This window comes from Struthio camelus, chromosome 35 (genome assembly GCF_040807025.1).
Source record: "Struthio camelus isolate bStrCam1 chromosome 35, bStrCam1.hap1, whole genome shotgun sequence".
NCBI lineage: Eukaryota > Metazoa > Chordata > Aves > Struthioniformes > Struthionidae > Struthio > Struthio camelus.
The window spans coordinates 54,913-68,609 of NC_090976.1; the positions used below are offsets into that span (position 1 = coordinate 54,913).

The 13,697-nt window shown below is 57.6% G+C and overlaps 1 long non-coding RNA gene across 5 annotated transcripts; it reads right to left on the reverse strand.

The window, feature by feature from the left end:
• Window positions 1-1,059: 1,059 nt before the first annotated feature.
• LOC104144895 (uncharacterized) lies at window positions 1,060-12,496 on the reverse strand. 5 transcript variants are annotated; one of them, XR_011137138.1, is made up of 4 exons: window positions 12,382-12,496; window positions 8,003-8,136; window positions 7,422-7,531; window positions 1,060-6,826 (listed from the first exon to the last, which is right to left on the reverse strand). It is a non-coding gene; the product is annotated as an uncharacterized lncRNA (long non-coding RNA). The 5 variants fall into 5 exon arrangements; XR_011137139.1 differs by lacking the exon at window positions 12,382-12,496 and adding an exon at window positions 9,332-9,472; XR_011137137.1 differs by lacking the exon at window positions 12,382-12,496 and adding an exon at window positions 9,121-9,472.
• Between the last annotated feature and the right edge of the window lie 1,201 nt (window positions 12,497-13,697).

Below are 13,697 nucleotides of genomic sequence, written 5' to 3' on the forward strand. Positions count from 1 at the left end.
CGGCGGTGGGCTCTGTCCTGCCTGAATAAAAGACATTTTGGGGGCTTCGTCCGCTCAATCCTGCTCGGCTCGGGCGCTCGGGGGAGAAAAGCTCTGCAAAAATTAAAGGAAAAGCCGCCCTCGCGCCCCCCACCCCGGCCGCAGCGCCGGCGCCGCAAAGAGAGACAACCGGCCGGCTCGCACGGTACAGCACGTCGGCAGCTTTATTCACAGCGGCTTTGCCAGCCTTTTCCTAAAAGATAAAAAAAGCCAGTTTTGTTTCCGCCAAAAAGGGGACGCCGGGGAGCGGGGGGCCCCGGGCTGCCCGAGCGCGCGCCAGCATCGAGGGACTTATCTGCCAGAGGCGCCTGCCTCGCGCCAGCTCTAGTTTTGGCTTTGCCTTTTGTTTTGGGGTCGTTTTTTTTGTTGGTGGTGGTGTTTTTTGGCGGCTCCGGGATGAAACGAGGCAAAATTCCTGGTTACGCTGAGCAACCTGTCAGAGGCCAAGAGGGACACGCGCCAAATCCTCCTCCTCCTGCTCACCGCTGCCGGCCGCGAGCGACTCGCAGGCCATCGTCCCATGCAGGGAGCAAGATGCGGGCCCGTTTCGGTAGAAGCAGCAGGAATATATATCGTTTTCTTAATATGTATCGTTTTCGTAATATATATCCTTTTCGTAATATGTATCGTTTTCGTAATATATATCCTTTTCGTAATATATATCGTTTTCTTAATATATATCGTTTTCTTAATGTATATCGTTTTCTTAATATCGTTTTCTTAATATATATCGTTTTCGTAATATATATGCTTTTCGTAATATATATCGTTTTCTTAATATATATCGTTTTCTTTATATCGTTTTCTTTATATATATCGTTTTCTTAATACATATCCTTTTCTTAATACGTATCCTTTTCTTAATATATATCGTTTTCTTAATGTATATCGTTTTCTTAATGTATATCGTTTTCTTAATATCGTTTTCTTAATATATATCGTTTTCGTAATATATATGCTTTTCTTAATATATATCATTTTCGTAATATATATCGTTTTCTTTATATCGTTTTCTTAATATATATCGTTTTCTTTATATCGTTTTCTTTATATATATCGTTTTCTTAATACATATCCTTTTCTTAATACGTATCCTTTTCTTAATATGTATCTTTTTTCCTTTTTTGGGGGGCGCATTGCTGTTGACGTGTTCGCTCCCGCTTGGCGCCACAACTCCTGCGGAGTCGCTCGTCTCTGGCTCGTTAACGAAATTAAGGCCTTTCGAGAAGGGCGTCCGCCCGCCGGGTTGTTTGCAGCTTTGGGGTTATTTCCCGGAGCGAATCCTGCCGCTGGGCGCGTATCGCGCTTCCCTCCGCCCGCGGCACCGCGCAGGGCGCGCCGGCTCTTTGGGTGTAGACGGAGCTGTTTTGGCAGTCTAGGATTCCTGATTTTTTTTTTTTTTGGTTTTTTGGGTTTTTTTTTTTCCCCCCATCGGGTCGTTAGGAGCTACGAGACCGGCTCTGCCTTTACTTATCGCTCGCCAAGAGGCCGCTCCCTCGCTGTTTTTAGGGCGCCAGATGTCCCCGGGGCTGGCAAGGAGCATCTGCAAAACGGCTGCAAGACAGAGTTGGCTCCCGCCCGCGCCCCGTCCCGCTCGCGGCCGCCGCTCGGCGCCTTGCTAACGCGAGGCCGACGCGCCGCGGTTGGGGTCGGGGCTTTTCCGTGCTTTTTTCCTCTCCCCCCCCCCAAACCCCAATACGCAACACACGCAAGCGAGGCCTCGGCGCGACCCGCCGTGCCGCTAAAATCCGGACGAACGGCCAGGAAAGGGCCCCGCGGCGGCTCTTCGCGCCCGCTGCCTGCCCTGCGCGAAGCCCACGGGCGCCCCGGGGGGCCCGGGCGCTTCTTCCTCTCCCGCTTTTCCTCCCAACCCTGCCGAAAAGGGCCGATCCGCTTGTTTTGGCCCGAAAGGCCCCCGCGGGGCGGCGGAGCTGCGCGGCCTCCCCCCCCCGACGGAGCCGAGCCCAGGATTACTTGCCAGAGTTGACGCTGAGGATTTTTGCTTACGTTACGGGCTTTTTTGGGTGGTTTTTTTTTTTTTGCTTTTTGGTTTGGTTTTTTTTTCCTTTCCTCTCTCAGTCCTAAACTTACGTTTTTGGTTTTTTTTTTTTTTTTGCAGTTTGCGGAGGAAAAAAAAAACCTGAAAATACATAACGTTATGCCCCCCACCCCACCCCCGTCCAAAAACCTCCCGCTGATGCGTTTGCTACCGTCACCCCCCCGCCGGCAAGAGCGCACGTGAGCACCTCGGGGGGCTGGGGGGGGGATTTTGGGCCTGTTTTGTGTGTTTTTTTCCCCCTAGCAGACACTTAACTGGCCCGTCCGGACTAGCCCAGCTCCAACCTCCCAACTGGGGTTAAACTCTGCTTTTCTTCCGAGTTAAAGCTGCTCCGAGCTCGGGCGAGCGCCCGCGCGGCAGAAACACACCTGTACCAAGCCCGCGCGGGGCTCTAGCGTCTGCAAAAAGTCTGAAAAAGCCCCGTTTTTCTCCCCCCCCCACCACCACCACAGCAAGACACCGCTCGCTCGCGCCGCCCCCTCCCCAAGCTGCAAGGGGAGAAACCGCCACGACGACAACGGAAAGGGCTTACTTCCCCCCCAAAAAAGAGTCCGAATTAATACAACCAGAGCGCCAACGGCCCCGCGTTTCCCTCGGGAGAGCTGCTCCGCACCGAGCGCTGCGGCTGTCTAACCTCTGCCCGCCGGTCGGCCGCTTTGGGGTCTGTTTGGGGTGTTTTTTGGGGTTTTTTTGTTTTTTTTTTGTTTTTTTCCTCCTCCTGTTTGGCTTTCTCCTCAGAGACATACACACACATATCCTGAGACTGGCTCGCTTTTCCTTATCATTATTATCATTTTCCTTTACTTTGTCACCTCTCGTCGGCCGGTTCTAGGCTTTTCTAGCCACATACCTACGGGGGGAAAAAGACGGGACAGGTTTTGCCCCCCCCCAACCCCCTCCCGCAAGAAAAAAAACAACATTTTTTTCCCCTCTTTTTCCAAAATAGGGTAAGGGGTTGAGAGGGAGAAAACAACAGAGCAAAATAACACAGATTCTCACTTACTATGAGAGCGGGTGGCGGCACACGTTACCTACGGTATTTACAGCCGGAGCGAGCGCGGCGATGCCTTTTTGGTTATTTTTAGGTGGTTTTTTTTTTTTTTTTTTTTTTTTTGCCTCTTTCGGTTTTGTTTTGCCTTAATAACGTGGCTTCCTGCCCCCCCTGCGGCGGTCCCAAAGCCGGCTCGGCCGGCGGGCGGCTTCCGGGCAAAAGCGCCGCGAGCGAACGAGGCCTGAAAAGAGAAAAACCTGCCCCGCCGCCACCCGCCGGCCCCCGGCCCGCCGCGAGGAAGAGGAGGACGAGGAGGACGAGGAGGAGGAGGAGGAAGTGGGGGGACGCGGTTACCGCAACTACCGGGGGGGCAAATTACTGCCGGCGTCGCTCCGGTTCCCCTCGGCCAAGCCGGTCCGGGAGCGGGGGGCTCTTGCGGCGCCCCCGTCGCCGCTTTGGGGGTCTCCGCCTCGCGCGGCGCCGGCTTCCACCGCCTCCGGATCGACTTTCGCCTCCAGCTCCACCAATTCCTGCTGGCTCGGCATCGACTTTCGCCTCCAGCTCCACCAATTTCCGCTGGCTCGGGATTTCCACTTCTAGCTCCACCAATTTCCGCTGGCTCGGGATTAATTTTCGCTTCTAACTTCAATTTCCGCTGGCTCGGTATGGATTTTCGCCTCTAACTTCACCAATTTCACTGGCTCGGTATTAATTTTCGCCTCTAACTTCACCAATTTCCACTGGCTTGATATTTTCACCTCTAACTTCATTGATTTCCGCTGGCTCAGTATTAATTTTCGCCTCTAACTTCACCAATTTCCGCTGGCTCAGTATTAATTTTCGCCTCTAACTTCACCAATTTCCGCTGGCTCGGTATTAATTTTTGCTTCTAACTTCAATTTCCACTGGCTCAGTATTAATTTTCACTTCTAACTTCACCAATTTCCACTGGCTCGATATTTTCACCTCTAATTTAATCGATTTCCACTGGCTCAATATTAATTTTCGCTTCTAACTTCAATTTCACTGGCTCGGTATTGATTTTCACCTCTGACTTCACCAATTTCCGCTGGCTCGGTATTGATTTTCGCCTCTAACGTCACCAATTTCCACTGGCTCAATATTAATTTTCGCCTCTAACATCACCGATTTCCACTGGCTCGATACTAATTTTCTCTTCTAACTTCACCAATTTCAGCTGGCTCGATATTAATTTTGGCTTCTAACTTCAATTTCCGCTGGCTCGATATTGATTTTCGCCTCTAACTTCACCAATTTCCACTGGCTCGATATTAATTTTCGCCTCTAACTTCACCAATTCCACTGGCTCGATACTAGTTTTCTCTTCTAACTTCACCAATTTCTGCTGGCTCGGTATTGATTTTCGCCTCTAACGTCACCGATTGCCGCTGGCTCCTTTTCCCCTTTCGCCTCTAGCTTTGCCGGCTGCGCCGGACGGCGCTCGCTCCCGCTCCCGCTCCTGCTCCTGCCTCCGCGGCCGCCTCCGCCGGCCCCGAGCTAGCTCCTCTCCCGGCTACAGTTTTCTAGATCGAGTCTTTTTGTTTGCTATGCCTTAGCTGAAAATACTCTGGTTTTTTGGGTGTTTTTTTTTTTTTTTCCTCATTTTTTTCCTTTCGGTCCGGCACATCGAGCTCGTTTAAGAGCTTGACAAATTTTCCCCGCGTCCTTCCGCTCACGTCCAATTCGGCATTAGAGGTAATTAGAGCTAATTAAAGGCTTTGCAAGCCTTGAGGCTCTTTTAAAGTCCTTGGGGTTTTTTTCTTATACTTTTTCCTCCTGCCTTTCCTACTAGCTTTGTAACCAGGGCGCAAGCGACCCAATGCCTGTATGGGCATTTTATTTAGATATATATGTATATATCTAGCATATATATAATTATCTTTCTTCCTCTTTAGACCTCTGAACTCCCCTTCTCTCTTCTTCGCTCCTCTTCTAAGTTGCCTTCTGCCTTCTAACGTTACAAGAAACCTTCTCTCTTCTAAGTAGCCTCTTTTGCCAAGAAAATCTTCCCAACCTTCGGTGTTTTTCCTACCTTCTGGAAGGCTCCTACACGTTTTCCTTCATAAGAAAACCCTCAACTCGCCTTCGATTTTTAAGTTATAACCTCGGGTTTTCCTCTCTTCGGCTTTTCGCTGCATGAAGCAGGCTCTCCGCCCGTCGGCGCTTTGGAACCGGCCGAAAACCGGGTTAATTTTGCGCTTCCTCATCCCGAACCGGCATGAAGCCGAGTCCGGGACCAAAATCGCTCTTCACGCTCCTTTTTTGGTCCCTCGATCCTCTTTTACAACATTTATCTTCAATTCTAAGCTTGTCTTGTTTGCTTCTAAATACATCTTCGCTTACACTCTTGCTTTTTCTTTTCTTCAAAATTTCTCTTTTCAATTACTCTTCATTATTTTTAACGTGCTCTTCTATCTTTCGTTTAAATTAAAATTTAGCGTTTTTATCTTAACCGCTAGCTCTTTTTTTTTTTTGCTGCTTCCTCTCTTGCACGGGTTAACAAACCGCCTTCCGGGGGCTTGTGAAAAGCCCCGTTTCCTCTGCTCCTTCACCCAAATCTCCGCTCACCCTCCCGAACCTAGCGGCTCCTGCTCCTTTCTTCCTTCTTCTCTTCTCTTCCAATTGCCTCGCCTTTGCTTTTTTTTTTTTTTTTGGTTTAACTCTTCAGTTTAAAAATCTTCAGATTTCCTCCGCTAAAAGCATTTAATCGCTTTTTTTTTAATTTTTTTTTTTTAACGAACCCTAGTTAGATCTAATTTTTTTTTTTAAGCTTTCAAGCTATAATTAATATTTTTTAGTTTTTTTTTTTGGCTGTTCTGGCTGGAAGCCGCCAGCCCCCCGCGGCGCCTCGCACCCCTCCCTGCGCTCCCTGCGGCTCTGGCCGCCGCCGCCGCCACCGTCGCTCTTATAGCGGCGGCGACCGCCACCGCGCCGGCTCCTTCCGCGCGGGCCGGCCCGCCCCGGCGAACAAAATAATCCCCAAGAATGCAGGGGAAACAAAAAAAAAATTTTTTTTTTTCTTTTTTTGCAATCATGCCTTGTCACTCGCTACCCCCCCAACCCCCCCGGCCGCTTCCCCCCTCAAAACGGGGAGGAAAAGGTGCTCAGCAGCTCGCCGCGGCGTAACCAAAAAAACCGGCAAAATCGGCCACCAAATTGTGTTAATTTTGCACCGTGGGGAGAGGGTTGAATGTCGGCCCCCCCCCCCCGAAAATATAACCCTTGCTGGTGGCAGCTGGAGCTTTTTTTTGGCGTCTTGTGGGGGGTGTTTTGGGTGAGGATTTGCCCCGTTTGCTTTTGCTGCGTCACGGTGCTGGCCGGGGGGGGGGGGGACAGGGACGGGGAGGGGGACAGGGACAGGGATGGGGACGGGGATGGGATGGGGACAGGGATGGGGACGGGGACAGGGACGGGGACAGGGACGGCGATGGGGACGGGGACAGGGACAGGGATGGCTCCCCGGACCCACACGGGCACAACGCCCCGGGTGACATTGGGACCCGCAGGCCGGGCCGCGTCCCTGCGCAGCGCCCGGGGTCTTTTGGGGAGAAACCCCCCCAGAAGAACAGTTCCGCTCGCGCCCCGTTTCCCAGCAGAGCACAAACAAACCTTATTATTATTTTTTCCTCCCGTGAAGGACACCTGAATGTCCCTTTTCGGGAAGCTCTCAAGGTCGTGCCGGACCACGCAACGGGCCACACGTTTGTTTTTTCAATCTGCGAGGAAAACAATAAACCCCCCAAATCCCCGTTGGCGGTGTTGGGAGGCGTTTCCTGCCGGGGACCCCCGTTTGCTGTTCCCGGGCTGGGCTGTGTCACCCCTCTTGGAGCGCTTGTGTCACCCCTTTGAACGGCCCGGACACCCCTCTTTGAATGCCTGTGTCACCCCTCTGAGCGCTTGTGTCACGCCTTTGAACACCTGTGTCACCCCTCTTGGAGTGCTTGTGTCACCCCTTTGAACGCGTGTCACCCCTCTTTGAGTGCTTGTGTCACCCCTTTGAACACCTGTGTCATCCCTCTTGGAGTGCTTGTGTCACCCCTTTGAACGCCTGTGTTACCCCTCTTTGAGCGCTTGTGTCACCCCTTTGAACACCTGTGTCACCCCCCCCTCTTTGAACACTTGTGTCACCCCTTTGAATGCCTGTGTCACCCCCCTCTTTGAACACTTGTGTCACCCCTTTGAACGCCCCGGACACCCCACTTGTGTCACCCATTTGAACGCCTGTGTCACTCCCCTCTTTGAACGCCTGCGTCAGCCCTCTTTGAACACCCTGGACACCCCCCCCAAAAAACGTGGGAAACGTGTAATTACAGCCGCTCGGCCTGCGACGCGCTGATGCATTCCCCAAGCACTTCACAGGGCGCCTGACGCGTCCTCCCGGCCGAGACCGGCGGCCTCTGCCTGTTTTTCCAGGGCGTTTCCTGCGGAAGAGGATCGCACTGCGATATTTTGTGATTAAGACTAATAAATGTGTGTGGTTTCGGTTGTTTTTTTTCACGTTGCAAAGTCAGGGAGAATCTTCACGTCGGTAACGAAAAGGATTTCGGTGTGAATTTGAACGATTATTGCAACAGCAATGATTTGCACGTTTTTCTGAGATTTTTTTTTTTTCCACCCGTGAAAACCCGTCTCTAACAGCCGGTGAAGGAGCAGGCTTTAATATTGCTTTCCTGGGCGTAAGGCAGGGTTTGGCGGGCTCTTTCGGGGCGTTTTACATGAGAATGGTCAATCTGGCAAGGGGCAGCCAGGGCAGGAAACCCTCAGCCGCCTCCTGCGTGATGGAAATTTTCAGCAAAAGTCTTTTTTTTTTTTTGCCTTCTCATCTCAAAGGGGGGGGGGGGGACAGATTGGGTGGAAACGCTCAGTTTTTCCTGGGACGCTTTTAAACCCACCTCAAAATCAGCCCGAACGAGGCAGTTTCCGTCTCGTTCCGGGTGGAAATTTTCGCCCCGATTTGTCCTTTGTGTCCAACATCCCCGCCCCGACTTTCAGGCTGGTTTAGCCGTGTTTGGTTGCTGGATACCGACTGAAAACACGTTATTTAACACAGAATTATGGGCAAGGCTTCAAAAAAAAAACCCCACTACCGAGACAGCGAGCGTGGCGTTCCGGCTCCTTTTTGCCCCTAATTTCCATCTTCGGGCCCCAAAACGGGGGCTCACCCCTCACAGAGACAGTTTTTGAGGCGATCCCGGGGTGACCCCCCCCCTCCATTTATCAACCCGATTCGATCCAGCAATGCACCATTTCCTCCCAATCTGCCCCCCCCTCCAAAAAAGAGCGTTTTTAATACTTTTTCACAGCACAATCACCCCGGAGTGGGGGAGGGTTACACCACCAAGACCCCCCCCCAGCTGCCTTAAATCAGGCAAATCAAAGCCCAAACGGTGTCACAGAAAGGCCCCTCCCCCCACATTCTCGATTTCTGTCACTTCGTCCCCTCCCCCCGCCTCCCCCAAGGCCAAAATTAGCGATTTTGGGGGCGGGCGGCGCGGAGGGATCCGCCGCGTGAGGCGGCTCCGCGGCCGGTTCTAACCGGCTCCAACCGGCCGCGGCCGCCGCCCCCGCCGCGGCTGCGAGTGGCGCAGTGCGGCACTGCGCATGCGCCCCCCTCCGCTCCCCCGCTCCCCCGCTCCCCGCTCCCCGCCCCGGGCAGCTTTGCCGCAGTGGCGGAGGCGGCGGCTGGCAGGCGCCTGCTGTCCCCGCCCGGCCGCCTCTGCCGTGCCCCAAAGGGGCCAGGAAAGGGCGAATTCCCCTCCGGGCTCGGCTCTCGGCCGCTGCCCAGCCCCCTCCCCCCCGGCCCAGCGGGAAAGCGGCAGAAAAAAACCCCGTTCCCCTGCTTTTTACCTCAGAAAGCAGCGCTGAGAGTGCGCCCGGTAGGCTGGGGTAAAATACCTCCCCGCGGCCCCAGCAAAAAGCCCCCTTTCCCCTGCTTTTTACCTCAGAAAACAGCTTTGGAGTTTGTCCCCCCACAGCGGCAGCCAAACGCCCCCTTTCCCCTGCTTTTTACCTCAGAAAACAGCTTTGGAGTTTGTCCCCCCACAGCGGCAGCCAAACGCCCCCTTTTTCCCTGCTTTTTGCCTCAGAAAACAGCTTTGGAGTTTGTCCCCCCACAGCAGCAGCCAAACGCCCCCTTTTCCCTGCTTTTTACCTCAGAAAACAGCTTTGGAGTTTGTCCCCCCACAGCGGCAGCCAAACGCCCCCTTTCCCCTGCTTTTTACCTCAGAAAACAGCTTTGGAGTTTGTCCCCCCACAGCGGCAGCCAAATGCCCCCTTTTCCCCTGCTTTTTACCTCAGAAAACAGCTTTGGAGTTTGTCCCCCCACAGCAGCAGCCAAACGCCCCCTTTTCCCTTGCTTTTTACCTCAGAAAACGGCGCCAAGTTTGTCCCCCCCCCACTGAGGTAATACCACAAAATCTCCCCACAGCGGCAGCCAAACGCCCCCTTTCCCCTGCTTTTTACCTCAGAAAAGCGCTCTTGGGAGTTTGTCCCCCCCCCCCCCCGGGGGTTTGTCCCAAATACCCCAGAAACGGCAGCCGGGTTGGGCCCCACCAAGGGAAAACGCTGGTTTTTCTAGAAAATTCCCCCCCCCCGGCCAGCGCAGAGGAAACAGAACAAACGGCCCCGGTTTCCTCGCCGTTTCCCTCGGGGAAACCAAACCAAACGACTTTTCCCAAAATGGTTCTGTCCCCCCCCAGTTCGTCCCTGGCCGGCGCAGCGTCAGGGCCCCCGCTGGCGTGTCGCGGAGCAGCACCGAGCGTGGGCACGCGGGCCCCTTACAAGTGCTTTTACAAACCGCCAAACTGTCCCTAACTCGCTTTTCCGCCTTAGAAACCAAACAAAAATCGGTTTTCCGCAGCGCGGCTGCTGCGGCGCCGGGGGGGGGGGCGCGGCAAAATAGCGCCCAAAAAGCAAAATAGCGCCCAAAAAGCAAAATAGCGCCCAAAAAGCCCTGCTCCGCTTGGCCTGGGGGTAACTGCTGGGTGCGCAAAAAGGGGAGCGTGTGCGGCCACGGGGCCACGGGGCCAGCTTGGACGTGCGGCGCGCTGCACGCCTCGCACACGGACCCACACGCCTCGCACACGGATGTGTGACCCACAGCCCCGCACGCCTCGCACACGGATGTGTGTGAACCACGTCCATGCACACCTGCTCATGCCTCGCACACGGACCCGCACGCCTCGCACACGGATGTGTGACCCACAGCCCCTCACACCTCGCACACAGATGTGTGTGACCCACGGCCATGCACGCCTGCTCATGCCTCGCACACGGACCCGCACGCCTCGCACACGGATGTGTGACCCACAGCCCCGCACGCCTCGCACACGGATGTGTGTGAACCACGTCCATGCACGCCTGCTCATGCCTCGCACACGGACCCGCACGCCTCGCACACGGATGTGTGACCCACAGCCCTGCACGCCTCGCACATGGATGTGTATGACCCACGGCCATGCACGCCTGCTCACGCCTCGCACACGGACCCGCACGCCTCGCACACGGATGTGTGACCCACAGCCCTGCACGCCTCGCACATGGATGTGTGTGACCCACGTCCATGCACGCCTGCTCACGCCTCGCACACGGACCTGCACGCCTCGCACACGGACCCACACGCCTCGCACACGGACCTGCACACCTTGCACATGGATGTGTGACCCACGGCCCCTCACACCTCGCACACGGATGTGTGTGACCCACGTCCATGCACGCCTGCTCATGCCTCGCACACGGACCCGCATGCCTCGCACACGGACCCGCACGCCTCGCACACGGATGTGTGACCCACAGCCCTGCACGCCTCACACATGGATGTGTGTGACCCACGGCCCTGCACGCCTGCTCACGCCTCGCACACGGACCTGCACGCCTCGCACATGGACCTGCACGCCTCGCGCATGGACCTGCACGCCTCGCACATGGATGTGTGTGACCCACAGCCCCGCACGCCTCGCACACGGCCCCCTCACGCCTCGCACACGGATGTGTGTGACCCACGGCCCCTCACGCCTCGCACACGGATGTGTGTGACCCACGGCCCCCTCACGCCTCGCACACGGATGTGTGTGACCCACGGCCCCTCACCCCTCGCACACGGCCCCTCACGCCTCGCACACGGATGTGTGTGACCCACGGCCCCCTCACGCCTCGCACACGGATGTGTGTGACCCACGGCCCCTCACCCCTCGCACACGGCCCCTCACGCCTCGCACACGGATGTGTGTGACCCACGGCCCCTCACCCCTCGCACACGGCCCCCTCACGCCTCGCACATGGATGTGTGTGACCCACAGCCCCGCACGCCTCGCACACGGCCCCCTCACGCCTCGCACACGGATGTGTGTGACCCACGGCCCCTCACCCCTCGCACACGGCCCCTCACGCCTCGCACACGGATGTGTGTGACCCACGGCCCCTCACCCCTCGCACACGGCCCCTCACGCCTCGCACACGGATGTGTGTGACCCACGGCCCCTCACCCCTCGCACACGGCCCCCTCACGCCTCGCACACGGATGTGTGTGACCCACGGCCCCTCACCCCTCGCACACGGCCCCTCACGCCTCGCACATGGATGTGTGTGACCCACGGCCCCCTCACGCCTCGCACACGGATGTGTGTGACCCACGGCCCCTCACCCCTCGCACACGGCCCCTCACGCCTCGCACACGGATGTGTGTGACCCACGGCCCCCTCACGCCTCGCACACGGATGTGTGTGACCCACGGCCCCTCACCCCTCGCACACGGCCCCTCACGCCTCGCACACGGATGTGTGTGACCCACGGCCCCTCACCCCTCGCACACGGCCCCCTCACGCCTCGCACATGGATGTGTGTGACCCACAGCCCCGCACGCCTCGCACACGGCCCCCTCACGCCTCGCACACGGATGTGTGTGACCCACGGCCCCTCACCCCTCGCACACGGCCCCTCACGCCTCGCACACGGATGTGTGTGACCCACGGCCCCTCACCCCTCGCACACGGCCCCTCACGCCTCGCACATGGATGTGTGTGACCCACGGCCCCCTCACGCCTCGCACACGGATGTGTGTGACCCACGGCCCCTCACCCCTCGCACACGGCCCCTCACGCCTCGCACACGGATGTGTGTGACCCACGGCCCCTCACCCCTCGCACACGGCCCCTCACGCCTCGCACATGGATGTGTGTGACCCACGGCCCCCTCACGCCTCGCACACGGATGTGTGTGACCCACGGCCCCCTCACGCCTCGCACACGGATGTGTGTGACCCACGGCCCCTCACCCCTCGCACATGGACCCTCGCACACGGACCCTCACGGCTCGCCATGCCTTGCACATGGCCCCTTGTGCCGTGCACGCGTGACGCTCCTGTGTCACACGCACACCCGTGTGCCTTGCACCCCACCCCCGCAGCCCCTAACGAGCTGCCTTCGTTAGCCGACCCTAAAATGGCCGCCATCACGTGGGGCAGCCATTTGGCAGCAGCGCTGCCGCCCCCCCCCCCGGCGAGGTGCTGGGCTCCCGCTGCCTAACGAGCCCCGAGTCCTAACGAGCCCCTAATTAGCCCCGACCCTCGGCCCCAGGGCATTGGGGGGGGGTGTCACGGAGCGGGAGGCGTGATGGGGACACGGCTGAGCCATGGTGGAGCCATGACACGGATGGAGGCGTGACGGAGCCGTGACACGGCCGGGGGGGGACGTGACGGAGCCGTGGTGGAGCCATGACACGGATGGAGGCGTGACGGAGCCGTGACACGGCCGGGGGGGGACGGGACGGAGCCGTGGTGGAGCCATGACACGGATGGAGGCGTGACGGAGCCGTGACACGGCTGGGGGGGGACGTGACAGAGCCGTGGTGGAGCCATGACACGGATGGAGGCGTGACGGAGCCGTGACACGGCTGGGGGGGGACGGGACGGAGCCGTGGTGGAGCCATGACACGGATGGAGGCGTGACGGAGCCGTGACACGGCTGGGGGGGGACGTGACAGAGCCGTGGTGGAGCCATGACACGGATGGAGGCGTGACGGAGCCGTGACACGGCCGGGGGGGGACGTGACGGAGCCGTGGTGGAGCCATGACACGGATGGAGGCGTGACGGAGCCGTGACACGGCTGGGGGGGGACGTGACAGAGCCATGGTGGAGCCATGACACGGATGGAGGCGTGACGGAGCCGTGACACGGCCGGGGGGGGACGTGACGGAGCCGTGGTGGAGCCATGACACGGATGGAGGCGTGACGGAGCCATGACACGGCTGGGGGGGGACGTGACGGAGCCGTGGTGGAGCCATGACACGGATGGAGGCGTGACAGAGCCGTGACACGGCCGGGGGGGGACGGGACGGAGCCGTGGTGGAGCCATGACACGGATGGAGGCGTGACGGAGCCGTGACACGGCCGGGGGGGGACGGGACGGAGCCGTGGTGGAGCCATGACACGGATGGAGGCGTGACGGAGCTGTGACACGGCCGGGGGGGGACGGGATGGAGCCGTGGTGGAGCCATGACACGGATGGAGGCGTGACGGAGCCGTGACACGGCTGGGGGGGGACGTGACGGAGCCGTGGTGGAGCCATGACACGGATGGAGGTGTGACGGAG